Genomic DNA, 12,835 nt, shown 5'->3' on the forward strand with positions numbered 1-12,835 from the left:
GCCAACCAATGACTAGTCCAACTGGAGACCCATCCCATGGGCAAGAACCAAAACCTGACACTATTAATGATGCTTTGTTATGCTTGCAGATAGGTGTCTTGCATAACTGTCTTCTGAGAGGCTCTACCCAGAAGCTGATCAAAACAGACTCAGAAACCCACAGCCAAACATTAGGCAGAGCTTGTGAAAGAGGTGGGGAAAGGATCGAGGGACCCAGAAGGGATTATATTCCCCTAAGTGGGCCACCTAGTTTAACCTCAGTAGAAGAGGATGTGCCTAGCACTGCAGTTACTTGATGTGCCAGGACAGGTTGGTACTCAGGGGTGTCCTCCCACTTCTCAGAGGAGAAGAGGATCAGGAAGAGGCTCTCTGTGTGTGGGTGGGGTGGGGGGACTAGAAGAAGAAATTGAGCTGTGATCAGGGTATAAAGTGAATAAATAAATTAATGGAAACAATGGTGGGCTTAAAAATAAAAAAAATTATTATCAGTTAGTTGAACATTGTTCTTATATACTTTTCTTTATCATTATACAACTGGGACATTCATATTATTTGCTTGTTTTTCCTGGTAGATTACTGGATTAATTAACTTCAAGTTTTTAAAACATTTATATCATTTTTAAATTATGTGTATATTGTGTGTATTGAAGTATGGGTATATACATAGGAACATAGCACCTGTGAGACCCGGAGTAGGGTGCTGGTCTCATAAAGTTGGAGTTGCTGGTTATTCTGAACTGTCAACTATGGATACTTGGAACCAAACTTGGATCTTCTACAAGAGCAGTCAGTACTGGATTATAACCACTGAGCTATCTCTTTATCCTTATTTGAAGTTTTTTTCCCCCCATGGGTTTTTTAAATTTTGCTTTTGCACTTCAGGCTGTAGCTCCTTGTTTCTTTTAAAATCTTTCTTGATGGTGTTTGAGTGATAAGTTTTGTCTAGTCAAATTTGTCAATGTAATTTCTGCAATACTGAATTTCATTGCGTTTGAATAACTTTCCACATCTCTGATAAAGCTATATGAATTTTTTGTTATATTAATGTTTTTTGGCTCTGAGTGTCTATCCTAGGATAGGCTGAATGTTCTTCCTCTGATATGCTGGACTTACATTATTGACTATTTGAGTTGGTCTTATCAGTCTAATAGCACAAGATTGGTAAGTGGCTGAGAGTGTAGTATATAACTAAATAAGGGAATGTAAATTAGAAGCATATTCAGAGACACCCTCTTGTCAAAAGCATGTTGTATCTTTTCTTGGATTACTTTTTTTTTAAATCTTACCCTTCAAGGTGTGATAACTTCTGACTGTTTTGCTTCTCTGATATACTGACATTCCTTAGAATGTTAGAGAATGTTATGGTAAAGGGAATATTTTAAATCTGACTTTAGGTTAGATATGTACAATGTTTGTGTTAGCAATGTATTAGTTTTCTGGAAGACAAAACTCCAAGGTGGCTGCAGTAAAGCATGTAAGTATGTGTAGATGTTTAAGTAGATGTAAAATGTTTTCTATAACTTGGTGTATCTACCAGGAGCAGCTGGAAGCAGCCTGTACTGTTTCTATTGGAAAATGGCTTCAAAGAACTCAAATGAAATCAGATACCCAGTGGCAGATAATCGGAGTAGTACTCATGAGGTAGCTACTGTCTGGAACCAGAATCATAGTTGTTAGGCTTTAAGGTAATCTGTTCTTGTGAGATTTGAATTTGGCTCCAGTTTTGCCAAGTGAAACTTAAGTCTGAGCATTTAGCAGCAGGAAGAATTTTCTATTACAAGAAAGTTTAGAGTTAGTTGGATAACATTCTTAGTGGGTGAGCAGTGGCTTCAGGAAGTAAGTTGTCTTGCCCACAAGAATTGTGAGGGCTCCAGGGACCATAGTTGATTGAAGAAGTCAACTTGCAAGTGAGTACTTATTTGCTGATGAGTATATAGCTTCACCACATTATAAAAGAGATAATAGAGGAAGTTCTTTTTTATGGTAAATACAAAAGGGTAGCTCAGATGAGTACCTGTTATAGAAAAAGTGTTTGACATTCAATATAAGTCATTAGGTGGTAAGATAACAGGTGCTCAGAAACCTGGTGTCTGCATTTGAAATCACTGTTGTTCTGGCTTATACAATATAGTTCTCCCTGTCTACTCCTCTCTTCACTTCCTTTACCTCTCCTCTTCTTCTCTCCTCTCCTCTCCTTCCTTTCCCCTCCTCTTCTTTCCGCTCTAGATCTTACAGAGTCTCATGTATCCCAGGCTAGCTGAAGCTCACTATACTGAGAAGGATGATCCTAAGCTCTGATCCCCTTACTCCTGCCTCATGACCTCTAGATTACAGTGTGTACCATTGTGGGTATTTTCTAAGTCCAACTAGAATGTGAAGATTCTTACTATGTGCTAGTCCCTTCTGCCTTGATTGATATCTTGTAGGGTAGAAATATCACATCCTGTTAAATATTCTAGAAGAATTCAGAAAGTATGGGAGTAACATAGGATCTATATCTTTATATTGCCCCCCAAAAGATGAATCAGTGTATAAAACCCATATGATTTAATATAGTCTGATTTGTACTATGACCAATGAAAAATTAGAATACTTGGAGCACTCCTCACATGGTTTACACACTATGTGAACAGACCGCATACTGTAGAAAGTAGATAAAAAGCACTGTTTTCTATACAAAAAGAAAAGACATGCAAACATTGCCCGACCGCATCAGCATCATGTCCCTCCATGTGCATTAACCTGAATTTCATGTTTGTCTGGGAAGTAGATGGATGCTCATTTGTACATTAATCTCATTGTTTTGTCAGTTGACATCCTGACACTCATCTTTACAATGGTGTGTGTGGATTAAGGCATCCATTCTTGTTCTTACTCTAATGAAGGAAGCACTCATACCCTGTTTCTAGTTATAAAGAATGACAAAGTGGGGTAGAGCCAGTGTATCTATTTTTCTTAGTGACAAGGCATGATTTATAGCAGCATGCCATGCTGAGCATATGCCCTATCTAACAAGGAGCCATGTTACTGCTGAAGTGTGCCATCCTAGATCAAATACCAAGCAAAGTTGTGAAAACCTTAATTCAATTCTATAGGCTGACATTTTATTTTTCAGTTCTGTGTTAGTCCATTGTGTCTGTCACGGGATAAAGGACCTCAAATCCTGTATGGAATTTAGAGTTCAAATTTATAGTTTGAAATGAATTTCATGACACTTTGTAAATTCCCCACTTTTCTTTCTTGTTCTCCTTTTCACTCTGTTTTGCTTAACATGGTCTACATACTTTGATTAATTTGTTTGCTTGTTTGTTTATAATTGCAGTTATACTTGCAGGCAGCCCATAGAAAGTGTTTTAAACATACAGTTTTACTTTTAATGAAAAATTGGGCAGAGATAATTAAAACAAAAGCCAAAACGACCCAAGAAATACAGGGGAAGAAATAATTTATTGTATTCAGACAGTATGTAAATTCTAACAGTTTTCAACACTCATGATCATGTGCCCAGTCCTTTAAGTAGACATAATATAACCTTCATTGGATTATAAATGATGTTATGGAAGATTTTTTTAATTCATAAAATTAGAAATGTGTACTGAAAGAGAATGACATGGCCCTGCTTACAGCTTCAGTTGCCATGTGGTTATATTTTTTTTCTTAATGTGACATGGATGGCTTTGTCAGATTGAATGCTCACCAGATAAATTAATGGTTTCAGAATTACTACATAACCATATGCTCTCTTGCTTGGCAGTTCTAAACACACTGATGAAGACAACATAGAAGCTTCTGTTCTGCAAAATGCTTCCTCTAATCTCAAAATGTGTGTTCATAATGCGGGAACTAGTCAATGTATACAACAGAAGCCAGCCTCTGAGAGTAAATGACAGTGGGTGGTACAGTCTTCTTCTATAATAGCAACATTTGTTTCAGGAGACAATGCAATTTAGGAGGGAGACACATACTAATTGGGATATTGCTGTTTAGATATGAGTAGCTCTTAGAAGATGTCCTCTTAATTCTCTACCTTACATGATCTCAGGATCCAGTGGAAGACTGAGAATTTTTCACCATTGACAGGAATCCATTAATAAAACAACAATCTTTTGTGTGTAGTAATCTTTAATCTTATTTTGTCACACACTCCTCAGTTGCATCTGTACTCATTGTACAGTATAATTTATGGCAATGAAAAAACTCGGTCCCTGGAAAAGGTCAGTCTGTCAAGGTTTAGTTGTCTTTGAAGAAAAGTAATAGAGCATTATTTATGAACCAAAGAACACACTTCACTACTTTAATCAATCAGAAAAATGCTTGTATTACTGCATCTTTTGCCACTATATTCCCTGTCCTCATCCAGAAGAGAGCCTAAGCAAAGGATATGCCAATCTCGCTTTCTCTTTTATGTTACAAAAGGCTTGTTACCTTTTATGCCTCCTCTGCTTTTGTGTTCATAGCACTATGGAAAAAACAAGTCTGATGATGTATGATACCTGCGAACAATTTGTCAGTTATGAGCAAGGGGCTGATACTTCCTAAAGATCATAGACTGTCTGGACAGATTAAGCAGCCCTATCCAATGAGCTCATCCTGAAAAATCCACCTGACAAAACAGAAGAGGGTCTGCAATTAAAAACCTGGGGGTTAAAGACAGAGTTGAAAAGGTTTGAAACTGTCTTCAAGAGCAATCAGCAAAACAAAAGCAATTACTGTGTTTTGTAGAGAAAATCTCAAAACATAACCGCAGTTGGTCTCCATATGCTTCTATAAACCACTAGAAGCACAAATTAGAACATGCTGTGGGGGAAATGAATTGGTAGTTCACTAGAGAAAACACTTACAGCTTGAATGAATGCCCCCAATAAGGTTTTAATTTAGGTAAGAAAAGATGTTGAGTGTGAACTGAATAACAATAGTTACTAATGCAATCTTATTAAAGTTTAAAAATTATGTAAAACATACCTTTTTTTTAAAAAAAAATATTTGGTTTTTTAAGACAGAGTTTCTCTGTGTAGCTCTGGCTGTCCTGGAACTCACTCTGTAGACCAGGCTGGCCTTGAACTCAGAAATCTGCCTGCCTCTGCCTCCCAAGTGCTGGGATTAAAGGTGTGTGCCACCACTGCCCGGTTATAAAACATATCTTTAATTACAAATACTTAAATATAAACCAACATAGTTTTGGAAATTTATTTTACAATGCATTATACGACTTTAGAAATATATAAGAGTATGTTTTAAAAATTAACTGAGAATGAGTCAATGAAACTCTCAATGGAAAACATAAGCCAGAGACATGGAAAAATCACCTATGATTGAAACACTGAACTTGAACATTACATTCACCAAAACATTAACCGAAGCATAGCCAGTATAGTGATTTCCAACTCTAAAATTATTAATGTATGTATTTAAAATAGCAATGAAGATTCTAAGATTATTCATGTTCAGTGAAGACTGCAATTTGGTGGAGATTAAAAATTATTTTTCCCATCTCTCAAAATACCTACAAACTAAGTAGCAATCCCATGAAGAAGCTAGGTTTTAAATGTTGAAACTATTCTATAGTAATCGGAAAAAATACACTTTTAGTTGCTTTTGAATTTTAGTATAGGGTTATAAAAGGACCTCCTTTCAAGGTTCTAGAGAACTAGGGACTGGAATCAGATGGAGGGACAAGGGACGTTTGTTAAAACTCAAGGAGTTCATTTAAAATGCATCTTGAGGGACTCCTGACTAGCTTAGTCAGGGAGAGCATGAGACTCATACATTGGAATCTATCTGGTTGCCCCAGTGTACATTCTTCTAGATTCCCAGTAAAATACTCATGAAGCTTTGAAGATCTAGAATTCTGGTATATAAAAACATGATAAGTCACAGTATCAAAATACGAACTTTTCTCTTTCTAGAGACTAGGGAGTTGCGGAATAAACAAATATCTGTAGATTAATGTCCAAGACCACAATTAAAATAGACTTTCTTGCTTACTGGAAAGAATCTGGAAAACCAGTGCTCTTTTTTCTAGTATAGTTCAGCCTTACTGAGAAAGAGAGAGAGAGAGAGCACTGTCCACGGTTATTTTGTCCATAGATCCATCTCAACTGCTTGAATGTGGTTGTTTCTATTTTCTGTTCGGGCCACTATCCGTGGCTCTTCATTCCACACTCACCCCACCATGGATATTTGAGTGCAATTGTTCCAGTCTGCTTCCCCTTTCCATCACCCATTGTTAAGATTTTGAGTTCTGCTAACCAGTTATGGATGTTGCGATTTTTTTCAATACAACAACCGGGACAGAAATTGATTGACAGTCATTCTATATGTTAAAGCTTAGAGGACTACAAGAAGCACTGTAGCTTGCATCTATAACCTATCATGTGGGCGACTAATTGTGTGTGGGGGGATCACCACAAGCTTAAGGACAACATGAGCTGTATAACAAGTTCAAGGCCAGTCTGAACTGTAATGTGGGGGACATGTGTCAAAAATGAGCAACCACACCGAAACAACAAATGTTATCAGGAAAATAGAATAGGACAGGCGGAAGAAAGTCAGAGTACTCAAAGCTATCTAAGTACGCATGTATGTGTATACGTGTAAGTACATGGATATAGCATAAAAATGTCATTGAATACTGTTTCCATGGCAGAGAGAAGGAGAGGTTAAAACTTCAGCAAATAACTCTGACTTGCTTTTTTTGGTTAAGGGCAGAGCTCGAAGCTACATTGATAGATTAAATGGCAGTTTTCAAGTTTACTTAATTGCCAAGGCTCAGTTTACTCAGAGAAAATTTTGAAATGGTAATAATAATTTCCTTAGATAATTGCAGGGAACATTAATAAAATAATCTGTGTAAGCTATGTATCTCTGGCCAGGACACAGGAAGCATATTTATGTGTATGTTGCATAGCAACTTCTTACAAAGCTCATTAAGGCCTTGAAGGTTCTAAAGGATGCTTGTTATGACTCAGGAAATTATAAAAGAGATTCATTAAGTCTCAAGAAGAAAACAACTTACAAGTTTCAGAAACTCCCTGAAGCTGATAAGATGTACAAGCCCCCTCCTTCATCAAGGTTACATAAGCAGAGAAGATTGCTGAGAAGTCTGAGATCAACATAGCTTTTCAGAAGAAGCAGAGACCAACCAAACTGCCTGGAAGAGAGATCCAAGCTGTCTAGAAGATTCTCTTCAATTTGTTGAGCTTCCTGCAAGTCACATAGTGAGCCCTAGGCTCCAAGTTTCTTGAACTATCACCAATAATAAGGTAGACTTTGAGAAATGCAGCTTTCTTTGAGTCATTCCTCTTATTAGTGACTCCTCACCCAAATCATGTATGTCACCCCAGTAAAACCATTTTGTTTTCCAAATTGGACTTTGGGAGATATCCGTATTTTGGCCTGTCATTTGTTCCTTATGTGAGATATCTGAATATATGTTCAAGTCTCTTCAGGAATAGTGTCACATAATATTGCATTACTTTCAAAAGAAAGTAGAAAATATTTAGCCAAGGAAAAATATCTTTAAAGTAATTAGAAATAAAAAAATATTGCGACTGACAGTAAATGGGTGTTTTGTATTTGGGAAGGAGATTCCTTTGTTCCCCACACTGGAAAGTCTTATCAATTCAGAAGCCATACACCTGAAACATGTTGAGGAGTGGTCAATATGCTTTATAATGACCATTTGAGTATACATGATCCTAATTCCAATAGCCTCTGCATCACTTTACTGAGTTTAGAAAGTGATAGTTACTCCTCTCTAGGAACCCCTACCTAGAGACTAAGAGAAGTTGTAAAGTATATCAAGTTCCTCTTCCCCAGGGACTGACAAGCTTCCTAGATTTTTCCCAAGAAGATTCTCTTCCAGATCTTCTAATTGAGTCCCCCCTGCAGGCTGGTATCTCCTTCCATGGTCCCAATTTCTACTCTAAATGCATATAAGTTTTCACTGACACAAACTACTGGATTCTTCATCATTTGATTTATGATTTTTTTACATCAATAGAACAAACATTTTACAGAAACTATTTATGTAGTTTTAAACTTATATTTATATAAAGATATAAATAAATATAATCTTAGAAACATCCAATTTATAAATTATACTTGCTCTCAATTACTTTAATTGTAATGATATCATGAATAATGACAAATTATAATATGAGATTTCAAATTACATGAGTGATGAGCAATTTACAAAATATGATATATAAATATAAAAATAAATTATGCAAAAATGTTGAACTATATACATTATTATTTAAATGAATGCAGGGAGCAAAAATGATATAGTATTTTTACTCACTGAATTTGAAAGACTTAAAGTCAGATAATGCATGCTCATGCATGCAATAAAACCAGTGATCATAGGCACAGCTCATACCAAAACAATCAACCCAGAATACTTTTGGAGCACTTGTAATCACGTTTCAAAGCCTAAGAATTTCATGATGTTTTATACAGTAACTCTACCTTAATTGAAGTTTAGACAAATGTTCATGGGGGGGAATATTGATTATATAATAACTATATATAATTTATATAGTTTTAAAGAAAAGAACTATTTCTCTATAAGAGAAGGATAAGAAAAAGGTGATACACACATAAAAAACGGTGACTCAGTAATATAGAGTAAAATAGAGGACTATTTTGTGCTGGAGAGAAAATCCCATGATCCTAGAGTAAAGGGGAATACATTGGTTTTGGTGTCACTTTAATGGAACAAACATCTCAAGCACTAGATTTCTGGGTAGACCTGAGTCCTAAGAAAGGCAAAGCCAAAGTGTGGCTAATGTATATGTAGTCTAGACTTAGAAGTAGTATTGGTTATCCTTCAGAAGTATGATCTTGGCCTCCAGGCCTTCTGAAAACTGCATTCACAAACATGTACATTTTGGGAATGCAGGGGAGCCAAAGTTTGAACAAATATTGAATGCTGAACTGTTTCCACAATAATCTATATATCAAGAGATTGACAGTTGTGGATTTAAATGCTGGTTTTAAAACTTAATGACACTCTTAGCAGAAGTATTGCATCATTAGTTAACAGCTTCTTCAGTGGTATGATGTGGGTATTTGTGTGTACAATGCATATGTGTATTATATATGGTATATAAAAACAGAAACCATTGATGGTATATAATAGTACATATAGATTTGTATATGTGTATTTGTGCAAAGAATTCTTGACTGAGTCCTGTTACAGACTCATTTGAGTGTCTTCTTAGCTAGGTGCCAATATTAGCTGAAAAAGACTTGACTAAATTCTAACAGTTCCTACATTTGTTCCAGCCAGTACTCAAAGACAACACCTACTTCTCACCTCTGCAGTAGAGCAGTAGCTTATGACGGACAAGGGCAGTGAGCAGAACTTATGGAGTTTTCATAGACACAACTGCCAGGGCTGCTTTTTGTAGTTTTTCTACTTTGTCAACTCTACTATGCTTCCTTTCTCCTTTGCCCATTTCCCTCTGAAACGCAGATAAAAGTCTATTCACCATTAATGGACTTTCAGAAGAGGCTCATTGTCTCCTCTTACAAAGGCACTCACCTTATTTTCAAAAGCCAGTCTTTCAGGGCTTGAGATGTAACTCAGGAAGAGAACTTTTTGGGTGCAAAGTCCCAGATCTGATATTCATCCCTGCAAAAAAAAAAAACAAAAACAAAACAAAACCAATTTGTTCTTCCTTAGTAAGTGTCACAGTCACCTAAACTACTTGCTTATGGACTTAATCACATTGTCAATATTTATTAAATATTTGGCATAAAATTATAACGCTATAACTATTTAGTCATGTAGCAATTGGAAGTAGGTGCTTTTGAGCCATAAGGCAGGAGAAATGCAGAATGAGTAAATGTTTATGATGTGTTTGGAGACAGAGCATGGATTTGAACTGAGTTGCCACAGCTTTCCATGTCTTTTTAGTCCCAGGAGACCCAGGGCTGCAGGCTGCCTTCATTCTTACTCCTGGAAAACATTACTATTGAGCATGAAGTTATGCCTTGTTGCATTCCAGTGCAGCTGCAGAAGCCCCTGTGCAAAGTCTGGTCAGGCCTTACTAAGCAACAAGAGCTGGCAGGGCAGCTGAACCCTACTTGTTGTCTCTGGTTTGGCAGAAAATCATTATTAAAGCACAGCCATTATTTATTATCCCAAGTTGCTTGGACATTAATCATCACAGAGTGATTCATATCTCTCTTATATGAAGGATCCCCAAATGGAACTAAATATTCCTTTACCATTCAAAACTTAACAAAAAAGAGAGATCTATTTCATAGTTTCTACAGTTTTTAATGTTTGATTCAAAATTCATCTTACTTGATGATTGATGTCAGCTCTGTGGCTTTCTAAAACTCTGTTTCTTTTACGATTGCACAATATTATATTCTAATACCTAATGGGTTGAGTACAATAACCATTGAAATGATAAAGTACAGTTTCAAAAGAATGACATATATGTAAGTACCATTTTCCTTCTCAACTAAAAGGAACTGTTTCAGAATAGAAAATAGAAAGATATTTTTAAAAATCCAGAAGCTAGAAAGATACAGTGTTCTAAGGAACAATAATTAAAGCTAAGAAGATTATACTGCAGCCAAGAATGGTTATGTCACTTGTTTGCTTATTGAAATTGAAATAATGCTGCTCAATTTCTATTGAAAATATGATTGCTAATATCAGAGATGGCACAGACGAAGCTAAATGTAATGAGGAAAGAAAATGGAATGACTTGCTCCAAGCCTGTGTAATTTGTTCAACTCAAAACTAATAAATTACCTAACAATGTATGGGAACTGATATTCTCATCACAAGTTGTGAGTGGATTGCCAGACAAGGTACATTCTTTCCCTGGGAAATTGTCCCTCGTGACCAAATGTGTTAGTATTTATTTTGGAGTGTATTGTGTATTTAAATATTCCCAAACTGCTGCAAGTTTCTTTTGGTTTACAAGTTTCTACTTATGTAGATTATAATTAGTAGCCAACTGAAAGGCAAGATTTCACCATTCAAGTTTATCTACTGGAGATACTGTAACCTTCTGATCTGTCCTTATTGTCTATATGTAATGCCTGTGGACTTAAAAATTACATGATATGGCTGATATTACCTGCTAGGCAGATGCTTTTCCTTACAATTACCTATGTTTGTGGTAGGTGGAACATTACTTATGACCTAACAGTGCTTCAGCATTTTTTTCTTTGGTTTGGGTTTTTCTTCATTTGTTTGTTTTTCTTTTCTTTCATTCTTTTCTTGAGACAGGTTTACATGTATTCCAAATTATTCTTGGACTCACTATGTGGTTGTAAATGATCTTAAAATACTGATCCTTCAGCCTCTACCTCCTGAGTGCTGTGATTAGTTAAATCTCTTTTCATTATTTCAATTAAGCTTTCCTACTCTGCAAGAAATCAGCACAAATGAAGACGTCACTGATATTCATCCTTTTAGGGGACCTCAAGTAAGAAGCCCAGAGGTATTTTTGTCTTATAGGTTTTGAATATACAGCACACAAGGAAACATGATCTTTGATTGATGTGCTGTGGAATGTGACTGTTTCTGCATGTGAGGATGTCTTTGACATATGAATATGGATACACTGTTTCAATAAAGGCCTTGTTTTAGTTGCTCTATGGGACACTGCTGCTGGAATGATTAACAGTACTGTCCCTAGTCTTTGCAGTGGAGAACGCTCTTCCTCATTCTCCTGCCTTCTGTGATTGCTATGAGTGTTGACTCACCAAGAGAGGCAAGTCTCCTGCATCCAATGACTGAGAACTGGGGATTCCCATTAGTTGGGAAGACTAGTTGTTTCCTTGCTCAGTTTCTACTATCATAATTTTCTGTTTATGTACCCAAAGCTGTCACCTCAATGCTGCTTTCGAATCACCGAATCACCCCTATTCACTCACCTGAGAAATTAAGTTGGCAGTCTTTGCCACAGGCACATATCCTGACTAGTTTAAGCATGTCTCACTGGGGGACACTGGGAATGAAGGGGGACCTGGATTCTGGTATTACTTTTAGATTTGACTTTTGTCTGCCACCATGGGTTTTTTTTTATTTTGAAGACACAGGAGGGGAATGCTTTGTCTAATAAAAGAGCTCAGAATCTTTTATACTTGTCCGTTATCTCAGCATGTCCACTGCAAACCCTGTATGTATAATATGTAGGTATATAGTGCTTATATGTATTTATAGATGGTGTCCAACTTAATATGATTCAACTTATGGTTTCTTAGCTTTATGATGGTGCAAACGAATCTATGTTCAGCAGAAACTACTTCAGCTTTTGAATTTTGATCTTTTCTTAAGATGATACTGTTCTGTGATGTCTAGTGGAGTCAGTAGGAAGCTGTGTTTCTATCAGTCACATGAAATAACCAGAAACACTCAGTGCTCTGTGCTGCAAAGCTAGGCTACTTGGCAGGCTAGGTGTAGTAAATGCATTTTTGAATTACCCTACTTTCCTTGCTGGGATGTAAACCCCAGTGGAAGCTGAGGAGCATCTTAATGAGCCCTTACTCATCGACACAGTTGCACACTCACATGCTACCAATTAAATATTTACAATCATTTGCAAGAGCAAAGATAGGGAAGATTTTAAGTTATGTTTTAATCAGACTGTATTAAAAAAATTTCCTCTTCTATCTCTGTCTCTTTTATCTTCTATCTTGTTCCTTCTTTTCTCTTATCACAAGAGCATACTTCTCTGTCCCAAGTAGACCAACCCCACTAATTCATAAACATTTTGATGTGTCAGTTATGTAAACATAAAAGAAAAGGAGCCTCCTTCTCTCATGTTCTCTTCTTTTTAGAGCCTCTTGTCCTTGTTTTTCC

The sequence above is a fragment of the Grammomys surdaster genome, unplaced genomic scaffold, assembly GCF_004785775.1.
Source record: "Grammomys surdaster isolate TR1022 unplaced genomic scaffold, NIH_TR_1.0 64, whole genome shotgun sequence".
NCBI classification, from domain to species: Eukaryota; Metazoa; Chordata; class Mammalia; order Rodentia; family Muridae; genus Grammomys; species Grammomys surdaster.